Here is a 12,414-nt window from a genome sequence, read left to right as displayed (position 1 = left end):
GGTATGGACAAAACTTAGTATTTTTATCTTTTACAAAATAACACTGGATCCACACTGGATCCATTTTCAAAATTCATCATATTTTCCTTAAATATTTTCTTCTTTTATCAGAATTTAACTTAAAATTAACTCGAAATATATACCAATGGCCATAGTTAGGGTATATTGAGAGTTAATTTCATTTTAAATTCTATAAAAGCACCGAAATGTATTTTATTCTTCACTTGAATTTAAATGTAGTTATTACATAATACATTCAATGACCATAGTCAGGGATGTATTATGTCTTCAACCTCATTCTTAATTCATTTAAAGAATGAAATAACTTTTCAAATTCCAATTTCAAATTCTTTAAATTCATTTCACCATTTAGGATAGAATTGCATCATACTTTTCAAAAATTCCTTTTAAAAATCCAAGTGATTGTAAGTATCTCTTCTTCAAATTCTTATTTCAATTCTACCTTATTTTTCAAATCCAAACTTTGAAATCAAATTCAAAGTTTAAATCCAACTTGATTCATTTTATAAATTCCAAAATCAAGTTCAAAATCCATTTTGATTTTGAAAGTCATCCTCAAATCAATTTTGAAATTCCCAAAACCAAAGTTAAAATCTCAACTTGGATCCAGATTTCCAAGTATGAATTCAATTCCACTTCGGATCTTAGACTTCAGATCCACATTTCATCTTAGATTCCAAATCTTGGATCCAATCCATTCTAGGATCCAAAATTCCACTTCTACTCTGGATCTCAGATTACAGATCCAAATTCCATTTAGGATCCAGAACCCAACTCTACATTGGGTCTCAGACTTTAGATCCAAATCCATTCTAGGATCCAGAACCCAATCCTACATTGGATCTCAGACTTCAGATCCAAATCCTCCTTAGGATCCAGAACCCAATTCTACTTTGGATCTCAGATTACAGATCCAAATTCCATTTAGGATCCAGAATCCCATTCTACTTTGGATCTCAGACTTCAGATCCAATTCCATTTTAGGGTCTAGAGTCCAATCCTATCTTGGATCTTAGACTTCAGAACCAAATTTCATCTTGGATTCCAAATCTTGAATCCAATTCCATTCAAAATTTCAGATCCAAATTTCATCTTGATTCCAATTCTTAAAATCCAATTCCATTTTTTCATTTTAGATTTCAAATCCAATTTCCATCCAAATCCAAAATTCAATCTCTTTTCTTTTTGAATCTCAAACTTCTATTTAGAATCTAGACTTTGGATCCAAAATTCCATCTTGAATTCCAACTCTCAAATCAATTCTATTTTTCCCACATTTTATTTTCAAACTTCAAAAATAGAATTTCAAATATTCATCCAAGGTCAAATTTCTAATTCAAAGTCCATTTATGGCTTTGAAATTTCCTTTCTTCTCTTTTCTCTCATCTCAGTTTCAAGATCATTTTCCAAACCCAGATTTATTTTCCCAAGCTCTTGATTATTTCCAAAAACTTAGAACTTTAAATCTTAAGTTCTAAGTTAGAAACCATTTCTTCACTACTATCATCAGATTCATCTCAGGAATACTTGGGAATTTTTTCAAATCATTTTCGAAAAGAGCATACATCTTTGCACCGCACAAGCATGATTCTTTGTGCATCTAGACTTAGATAATTTCTTAGCAAAACAAAAGGCATAAATTCGACCCTTGGTTCGATTACCCCTGGTAAAGGCACCAGGAACGGTCGAACCTCGTACCGATGAGCGAATCCCGTCTCCCAGTTTTCCCGCAAATATTTCAAAAACGGAGGCGAGTTATTTTCTCAAATATTTTCAAAAATTAAGGTCAAGTGAGACCCCGCAAAAGAGTTTTTCTTCTTTTCTTTTCTCTTCTCTCCTTCTTTCCGTCTTTTATTTTCTCCCTTCAAAAAGGAGGAAATAGAGGTTGGAAAGGAAAAAGAGAAGGAAGGGAAAGAATATTACGAGAGGAAAAATTTTGCGATGATTACAACCGCCTAAAATGTGAACCGCTTAAAGGTATATGTTATTTTATTATAAAATCTTTGGCGGGTTCCATAAGCATTAAACTCCTCTGCTATAAAAGAATCTCCTTGTAATATTTCTGCCTAAACGTTCCACAAAAAATTGAACGCTTGTTCTTCTTTTGCCGGAGCACCCTTTGCCATCTCAGTGAGTTTTTGTGTTGTGTAGATTACCAATGGCTTACATTTATAAGAGAAGAAACACTTTGTCGTTAGAGGGAAAATCTCTTGATGAAATCCTCAAATAGTATGCTTTGTATGAGCAATTAGAAGCGTACTACAAAATAATAACGATTGAGAATGATAAAGAAACAAAGCAATTGTTGGTAAAGTATAGAGCAGAGCCTAATCCGTCAGATATTGAAGATGATAATCCAATGAAGAATGATGAGGAAGAAGTACATATGAAAAAGAAGAAGAAGGATGATGAAGAGAAGAAAAATGAAAGGGAGGAGGAAGATAATGAAAAAAAGTAAAGGAAATCAATGCAAAAGAAGAAGGAGGTGGAGGATAGGAAAAAGCAAAGGAATAATAAGAAGAAAGAGGAAGAGAAGCGAAGGCAAAAGGAGGAGGAGGAGGAGAGCGAAAAACAAAGGAAGAATAAGGAGAAGGATGAAGAGAAGCTAAAGCAAAAAGAAGGAGGATGAAGAGAGGAAAAAACAAAGGAAGAATAAGGAGGAGGAAGAGAAGCAAAGGCAAAGGAAGGAGGAGGAGAGGGAAACGCAACAGAAGAATAAGGAGAAGGAGGAAGAGAAACGAAGGCAATTGAAGAAGAAGAATGAGGAGGAATAGAAGCAAAGACAGTTGAAAAAGGAGGAGGAGGAAGAGAAACAAAGACAATTGATGAAGAAGGAAGAACAATCGCAAAGGAAGCAAATTCAGGATAAGGAAGAGAATAAAAGGCAAATGAAAGAGAAGAAGGACGAGGAAGAGAAGGAAAGACAAAGGAAGGAGAAGGAGGACAAGGAAGAGAAGGAAAGACAAATGAAGGAGAAGGAGGACGATGAGGAAGAGAAGAAAAGACAAAGGAAGGAGGAGGACGAGGAAGAGAAGGAAAGAGAAAGGAAGAAGCAAGAGGAGAAAGAGAAGGAAATGGAAAGGAAAAAGCAGGAGGAAGAGAAGTAAAAGGAAAGAAAAAAGCATAGGATGGATGCAAAAGAGCAAAGGAAAGAATAAGTACAAAAGCAGAGAAAGAGAGGGGATGAAGAGGAGAAAAGTGTGACCAAGGTACGTTAATCACTACTGGATGTCGCGATGTACTGTGGTATATATTATTATGTATAGTGATTACTATGAATAGAGATTACTCTGTATAGCGATTACTGTGATAGTGATTACTATGTATAGCGATTACTACGATAGCGATTACTATGTATAGTGATTACTGCGATAACGATTACTATGTATAGAGATTAATTATGACTTGATATTTTGTGTTACAGGCAGGTCAGAAGAGAAGCAGAGCAACAGGTAAAAGGCTGAAAGGGCGTTGTTAGTGGCATGTAGTTCTGTCGTGACACAGAAAGCTGAGTGAATATCAGAAGGACCGATTATGAAAGATGCACTTCGGCGGCCTTCTGGACCAACATTATTTTGAAAATTGCTGGAGCACCATGACCCACCTGGTCAATAAGTGGAACCATAAGACGAACACATTACAGTTTGGGGGTTTTGAGATCACCATGACCCTAGAGGATATGGCATAGATTACGGGTCTTAAGTGCCATGAAAGTGCTGTCCTAACACGGGATTCAAACTATTACCCAAGGGATAATTGCACGGCCCTTCTAGGAATGTTGATAGAGGAATGACGTGAGTGTATTTCTGGTGAAAGCAATTCGTCATCGATGAAAGTTCATTTTTTTCGTAATAAATGGGAAGGTCAGTCCGCTGCATGTGCATCTGAAGCAGCTGGCCAAGAGTTGCGCAAATTTTTTATTTATTTTTTTGGACTTACTTTATTTTTCGATTTTCTGGTTTGAGAATAAGTTACTTGTGGTTGCAGTTCTTGGAAGACTTAGATGAAGTCGACAACTGGGCATGGGGTGCTGCTATGCTTTTACACTTGTACGATCAACTTTATCATGTGAGTAAGGGTACGAAAACCGTCAGGGGGTTTGGCCATTTGTTCAGGTATTTATTTATTACATATTTAGTACTTGTAGACTAAGCTCGTTGAAGGTTGTAGTCTTACTAATATATTATTTTTGTAGGCCTGAACGTGGGAGTATATTGTCACCTTGCGTCCTCAATGTGGCCCTGCAGTTTATGGTTTTTCCAAGATCGGCCAGTGGTCTTCAATAAATGTCAAGGAGGAAAATGCTCAGTTCATTTTAGATGGGCTGAAATTACAACAACAACTATGCCTTCATCCCAAAACAATTGGGGTCGACGATATGAACCAAAAAATAAAATCATTCTGGGTCTTCCACATGAATCCTTCTCCTCCAATCATTTCTATCCAATGCCATGTCCTCGGTGAGGTTCAAAGCATTCATATCCTTTCCTATCACCTCCATCCATGTCTTCCTAGGCCTACCCCGACCTCTTTTAACTAATATATTTTCCCATTTCTCCATCCTTCTAACTGGAGCATCATTAGGCCTTCGCCGAATATGTCCAAACCACCGTAAACGATTCTCTCTCATCTTATTTTCAATGGGTGCAACGCCTACCTTCTTACGTATCTCCCTGTTCCAAATCTTATCTTTTATTGTATTTCCACACATCCATCTCAGCATACGCATCTCAGCTACACCCATTTTTTGAATATGATGTCTCTTGGCAGCCCAACATTCCATACCATATAGTAAAGCGGGCCTAATAGTCATCCTATAAAACTCTCCCTTCAACCGCAATGACATTCTACGATCGCACAACACTCCAGTTGCACTTTTTCATTTCATCCACCTAACCTTTATCCTATGATTTACATCTCCATCAATTTCTCCATACTTTTGAATGATAGATCCCAAATATTTGAAACAATCATCCACCGGTATTTCTTGCTCACCAAGCATCACTACACTCCCATCACTACTTCGTTGCTTACTAAACGAACATTCCATGTATTATGTCTTACTCTTACTCAACTTAAAACCTCTTGCTTCCAATGTCTGTCTCCATAATTCTAACTTAGCATTAACCCCAACTCTAGACTCATCAATCAAAACAATATCATCAGCAAACAACATACACCACGACACATTTTCTTGAATTGATCTCGTAAGCTCATCCATCACTATAGCAAATAGGAAAGGGCTTAAAGCAGATCCTTGATGTAACCCAACCGTTATAGGAAAATTGGTTGCCACCCCTCCACAAGTGCGAACATTGGTTACTACTCCTTCATACATATCTTTAATTATACTAATGTACTTGAGAGAAACACCTTTCTTCATCATTGTCCACCAGAGAACGTCCCTAGGTACTCTATCGTATGCCTTCTCCAAATCAATAAAAACCATATGCAAATCTTTGTTCCTCTCTCTATTTATCTCAATAAGTTGTCTAAGAAGATGTATAGCTTCCATAGTTGATCTTCCAGGAATAAAACCAAATTGATTCTCCGATATTATGACAACCTTCCTCAACCTAGACTCAATCACCCTCTCCCAAAGTTTCATAGTATGACTCATGAGTTTTATACCACGATAGTTTATGCAATCTTGTATATCACCCTTATTCTTATATAGAAGCACCAAAGTACTCTTCCTCCACTCATTAGGCATCTTATTTGTCCACCAAATCTTGTTAAAAAGATTTGTCAACCATTCTAAACCTTTCTCTCCCAAGCATTTTCAAGCCTCGATAGGTATACCATATGAGCCAACTGCCCTTCTTGATTTCATTTTCTTCAAAGCCTCTGCAATTTCTTTGTTTTGAATCTTGCGCATGAAGTCACGATTCATCTCAAGAAAAGGAATGGAGAAGTCTCCAAGATCCTGAGCATGACTTTCATTAAATAGCTTATCAAAATAATCTTTCCATCTCTCCTTAATCTCCTCATCTTTGACTAAAACCCTTTGCGTTTCATCTTTGATACATCTAACCATACCCAGATCCATCGATTTCCTATCTCTCATCTTTGCAAGCCTATAAATATCCTTCTCGCTCTCTTTGGTATCCAACTTGTCATAAATCTCCTTATATACCTTATCCCTCGTGTTCTGAACTACTTTTTTAGCTTCCTTCTTTGCTATCATATACTTTTCCAAATTCTCATTATCATGACTTAGATGGGTTGCAATTAAGTGAGGTAAATGATTTAAAATTGTTATAATGTTTAGAATTCTTAAGTAATTATCGCTTTAGGATTTTGTCTTCCTTAGTATAAATCATTATCTCCTTAGCATCTAACTTTCATTAGCGTAAATCGTTGTAATATTTAGCATTCTTAAGTAATTATCGCTTTAGGATTTTGTCTTCCTTAGTACAAATCGTTATCAACTTAGCATCTAACTTTTATTAGCGTAAATCGTTGTAATGTTTAGCATTCTTAAGTAATCATCGCTTTAGGATTTTGTCTTCCTTAGTACAAATCATTATCTCCTTAGCATCTAATTTTTATTAGCGTAAATCGTTATAATGTTTAGCATTTTTAAGTAATCATCGCTTTAAGATTTTGTCTTTCTTAGTACAAATCCTTATCGCATTTGCATCAAACTTTCATTAGCGTAAATCATTATAATGTTTATTATTCTTAAGTAATAATCGCTTTAGGATTTTGTATTCCTTTGTACAAATCATTATCACCTTAGCATCTAACTTTCATTAGTGTAAATCGTTGTAATGTTTAGCATTCTTAAGTAATCATCACTTTAGGATTTTGTCTTCCTTAGTACTGAAAGTGCAATATTCAATTTCTATCTTTTTCTCCTGCAAGTTCCATCAATGTGTCTACCAAGAGACACCAAGTTCAATCTTTTTCTCCCCCTTTGTCATAATAAAAAAGAGTAAGGGCAGAAACAACATAAGCAAAATGTAAATTCAAGTTCAAAATATTACAACCCATAAAGTATCAAAGTTTAGTAAAGACAGAAAACAAAGATCAGAAAAGTGAGTTAAGCAAGTCCTTGATTGCAGTAATATCTTTCTGAATCGAAGAAAGTTGTTAAGTCACATCTTCACGAAAAGTGTGTTGATGCAGCTCCAAAGCTTCCAGTCGCTGCAAAACTTTATCATTGTCTTGACTTGTAGAAAATTTCTTTCGTTTCGCTTGAGATGAAGGTGTCGCAGAAGATGGTGAGGGTTCAAAAATTGATGGTTCAGTAGGATCAGATGGTTCAGTTTGATCAACATTTAAAGGAGGCAGATATTTGATTTTCATTCGTTTAAAAATAGTTTGATCAAAGAACTTCTTTTGCTAAATATATTTTGCATTGGTTAAGGGAACTTTGAAATGTCTGAAAATACGAGTTAGAAGACATCCATAAGGAAGAAATGGTTTTTATTTCCACAAATTAGTAAAATACACGTTGGCCCAATTTACAGAAATATTTCCAAATAAGACATAAAGAACCGTAGAAAGATCTGTGGAATAATAATCAAAAGAACCAATTTTAGGTAGAACATTGTGGGCAAGGATTCGTCCAGCAATGCGTGCACGAGTTTGAAGATTAGTATTTTTGAAAGGAGGACAATGAGGTGCCTCGGGAAGAAGAATTTGTTCAACAATTCTTTCATCATTAAGTTCAATAGTATTGAAAAGAGTGTCTGAAGGTGGAATTTCTAGGATTTGTCCAAGTAGTTTAAAATCAAACTCAATTTCAACATCACGAACAAGAGAGGAAAGAACTCCAGTTTCATGATCAATTTGTAAATTTGTATAAAACAAGTCGATCAGAAAAGGATAATGAAGAGTGTCTGCACAGGCATCAAAAAGATGTGAAATACCTGGAAATAATTCTCTGATTTTGTAACGAGAAAACATGTGAAAGAGGATATTTTGGCCTGGTAAAATAGGAAGTGCAGAAACCGATCCAAAAGTATCATATAAAAGAGGATTTCAGAGTAATCTGAGAGAAAATTCGTATTTTGCTAAAGGTGTAGGAGGAGGAGAACCTTTTCCGGATGCAGTCTTTTGACGAGGCATGGTTGAAACAAATTCACAAAAAAAAAAATTCGGTTGCAGAGAACACAATCGTTGAGAAGAATAGTTGATGTCGGCTTCCAAATGGCGTTCGGCGGGAGGAAGATGTTGTCGTGCGTCGTGCAACAGAAATAGAGGAGGATACGGTGGCTGACAACGAGTGAGAAGGCTGCCACAAGGGGATTCCAAGAACTGAAGATGCACTGAGCACGATAAGAGGATTCCAGTGAGATCTGAAGATGCGCCGGTCACTGTAAGAGGATTCCGGCGACTCTCTGTCACGGCTAGAAGATTCCGACGAGGAGAGGTTCGAACGACACTCCGAGGTTTTTTCGGAAGAGAGAGAGGAGAGAGAGAGAGGGTTTTGTTTTTCAAAGGGTTTCGTTTTTAAGAAAAATGAAAAGGTGCAAAATAAAAAATAAAAAATGAAACGATGCCCTTTTTTAAAAAAATCGGGTGTTAAAAAAAAAATCCAAGGGGTATCGGGTCCCTTCAGTTAAATTTTTTTTAAAAAAAAATTTAGTCGACTAAAATTTTATCGGTCGACTAATAAGGTGCGACTCATTCTAAAAATTTTTAAAGCATCAGTCGACTAGAAATTTATTAGTCGACTAATATGGTGTGACTCATTCTAAAAAATTTTTAAAGCATCAGTCGACAAGAAATTTATCGGTCGACTAATATGGTGTGATTTTGAGATTTTGTTCAAAAAATCAACATTTTATAAATCCAAAAATGAGCAAATGCCTAGTTCTCTCCTAATTCTCATAAAATCTTCATTTTTAAGTGGTTTAGTGAAGATATTGGCATGTTGTTTATTAGTGGAAATAAAATTTAACGAAATATCTCCTTTTAACACATGATCTCTTAAGAAACGATGTCTAACTTCAATATGCTTAGTTCTTGAGTGCTGAACAAGATTTTTTGAAAGATTTATAGCACTAGTGTTATCACAATAAATAGTTGTTGTGGAGTAATTCAAACCAAAATCTTTTAGGGTCTGTTTCATCCATAGTACTTGTGAACACGCTAAACTAGCCACTATATATTCTGCTTCAGTTGTTGAGAGTGACACTGAATTTTGCTTTTTACTAAACCAAGAGACTAAGAAATTTCCTAAGAAATGACAAGTTCCACTAGTACTCTTGCGATCAGATTTACTTCCTGCAAAATCTGCATCACTATATGAAACTAAATCAAAGGAAGATGATTTTGGGTAAAACAAACCAAAATCTGAAGTATCTTTCAAATAACGAAGAATTTGTTTTACTGCAGTTAAATGAGATTCCTTTGGATTAGCTTGAAATCTTGCACATATACAAACACTAAACATAATATCAGGTCGACTAGCAGTTAAATATAATAGAGATCCGATCATACCTCTGTAGAGCTTAGTATCTACATTTTTACCATTTTCATCTTTATCAAGAGAAGTAGTTGTACTCATAGGATTTCTTCTTGATTTCGATGAGTCCATCCCAAATCTCTTGAGAAGTTCTTTTGTATACTTAGCCTGATTGATGAAGATTCCTTCTTCAGTTTGCTTTATTTGAAGTCCAAGGAAGTAGTTTAATTCGCCCATCAAGCTCATTTCAAACTCTTCCTGCATAGCTTTAGCAAATTCTTTACAAAGAGAATCATTAGTAGAACCAAATATTATGTCATCAACATAAATTTGCATAATAAGAATATCTGAATTAAGATTTTTAATAAATAAAGTGGAGTCTACCCGACCAATGAAAAAACCAGATTGTTCTAGAAAATTTTGTAGTCTTTCATACCACGCTCTTGGTGCTTGTTTAAGTCCATACAAAGCTTTTTTTAATTTGTAGACTTTTTCTGGATATTTCTCATTTTCAAATCCTGGAGATTGCTCTACATAAACTTCTTCATTGATGTGTCTATTTAAGAATGCACTTTTAACATCAATTTGATATAACTTGAAGTTCATGTAACTAGCAAAATCAAGCATCATTCGAATTGACTCTAATCGAGCCACTGGTGCATAGGTTTCATCAAAATCTATGCCTTCTTCTTGATTATAGCCTTGTGCTACTAGCCTTGCTTTGTTTCGAATGACTTCGCCATTTTCATCTAGCTTATTTCGAAAGACCCATGTTGTTCCAATTACTGGATGATCCTTTGGTCTATCAACTAGATCCCAAACATCATTCCTAGTAAATTGGTTAAGTTCTTCAGACATGGCCAAAAGCCAAAATTCATCATCACAAGCCTCATTGATATTCTTTGGTTCTATTTTAGATATGAAAGCAATATTTGCAATATATTGCAATTGCCTTCTAGTTTGGACACCACTCTTTATTTCTCCAATAACTTGTTCATGTGGATGATTGAGAACTTCTTTCCAAACCGGTTGAAGAAGAACATTTTCTTGAGAAGTACTCTTTATCAAAGGTTCTTCTTGAAGTATTACTTCTTCTCCTTCACTTAGAGGTATAACCTGCTCACAATTCTCATCAAATGCAACATGTAAAGATTCTTCAATGCAAGATGTTCTTTTATTAAAAATACGATAAGCTTTACTTTTAGAAGAATATCCAAGAAATATTGATTTATCTGATTTTGAATCAAACTTATCAAGATTATCTTTGGTATTTAACAAGAAGCATTTACTACCAAAATTTTTGAAATATAAGATCTTTGGTATACGATCATAATACAATTCAAAACATGTTTTATATAAAATTGGTCGAATAAGAACACGGTTTAAAACATAACATGCTGTATTGATTGCTTCAGCCCAAAAGTATTTTGGTAAATTTTTATCTTGAAGCATGGTTCTAGCACATTCTTGCAAAATTCTATTCCTTCTTTCAACAACTCCATTTTGTGGAGCCGCTCTTGGAAAAGCAAAGTTGTGAGATATACCATGTAAATCACAATACTTTAGAAAAGATTCATTTTCAAATTCACCACCATGATCACTACGAATAGATGTAGATTTTTTATTTGTAATTCTTCTACAAAGTTTGGAAAATTCAGAAAAAACATCATTTTTGCTTTTTAGAAAAACCACCCACGTAAATCGAGAATAATCATCTACTATAACAAAAGCATACTTGCTACCATTCAAACTTTGAATTTTAGATGGTCCAAATAGATCTAAATGTAAAAGTTCAAGAAGACGTTTTGTCGAAACTATATCTTTTGCTTTAAAAGAACTCTTGATTTGTTTACCCCTTTGGCAAGCATCACATAAGTGATCTTTCTTATATGGTATTCTAGGTAGGCCTCTTACAAGATCATTCTTGGATAACTTGGAAATAATTTTAAAGTTAACATGTCCAAGTCTCTTGTCCCATAACCATTGAATTTCATTTAAAACAATAAGACATTTTTCATTAAAAGTGGGTAATTCATCTAGATAAAGTTTATACACATTGCTCCTTCTTTTACCTTTAAAAATGATCTTTTTAGATTGAAAATCAGAAATTAAGCATAAATCATGTTAAAAAAAAACATGAAAACCTTTATCACATAATTGACTAATAGATAATAAATTATGCATTAAATCATCTACTAAAAGAACATTTTCTATCAAGGAAAATTTTGGATTACCAATATTACCAATATCTATTACTTTTTCCTTGTTATTGTCACCAAAGGTGACGGTTCCTCCATCCTTATTTTGGAGGATGAAAAATAACTCCGGCCTTCCAGTAATATGTTTGGAACAACCGCTGTCCAATATCCATTTGCTCCTTATTTTATGCACCTACAACAAAATTAGAAGACAAAGCATTTGACCCCTTTCTATTTTTGGGTCTATGAGAGTTAGTCTTAGGAACCCATATCCATTTGGATTTTGGTTTCCTTTGATAATAAATATTCTTTCTATAAAAAGATTTAGCATTTCTAGAATAATCATGTCTAGGCTTATAAGCATTATAAGTGCCATGATTAGATGCATTTCTATTATAACTAGAAAATTTAGTTCTTTGAACAAATGTTTGAGAATATTGTCTTTGATTCTTCACCACATAGTTTGGTCTATTTTGAGTATCAAAGAAGCCATATCCCAATCCGATTTTATTAACCGAGCATCTTTGAGAACCAAGAAGTCTTTCTAGATTCTCTTGATCATTTGTGAATTTGGTCACTATAGAAAGAAGATCATTTGATTTTTCTTTTAGACTAGTTATTTCTTTTTGTAAGAGATTGGTTCTAATTCCAATTTCTTTTATCTCAAATCATTGACAAGAGTTTTCCTTCTTGAGATCTTCTATCTCTTGAAGTAACACTTTATTTTGAGAGTCAAGAGTTGAATTTTCATTTTTTAACTCTTTGTTTTTAGAACTT

The sequence above is a fragment of the Nuphar pumila genome, chromosome 12, assembly GCF_984573655.1.
Source record: "Nuphar pumila chromosome 12, dmNupPumi1.hap1.1, whole genome shotgun sequence".
NCBI lineage: Eukaryota > Viridiplantae > Streptophyta > Magnoliopsida > Nymphaeales > Nymphaeaceae > Nuphar > Nuphar pumila.
This window is presented reverse-complemented; position numbering follows the sequence as displayed.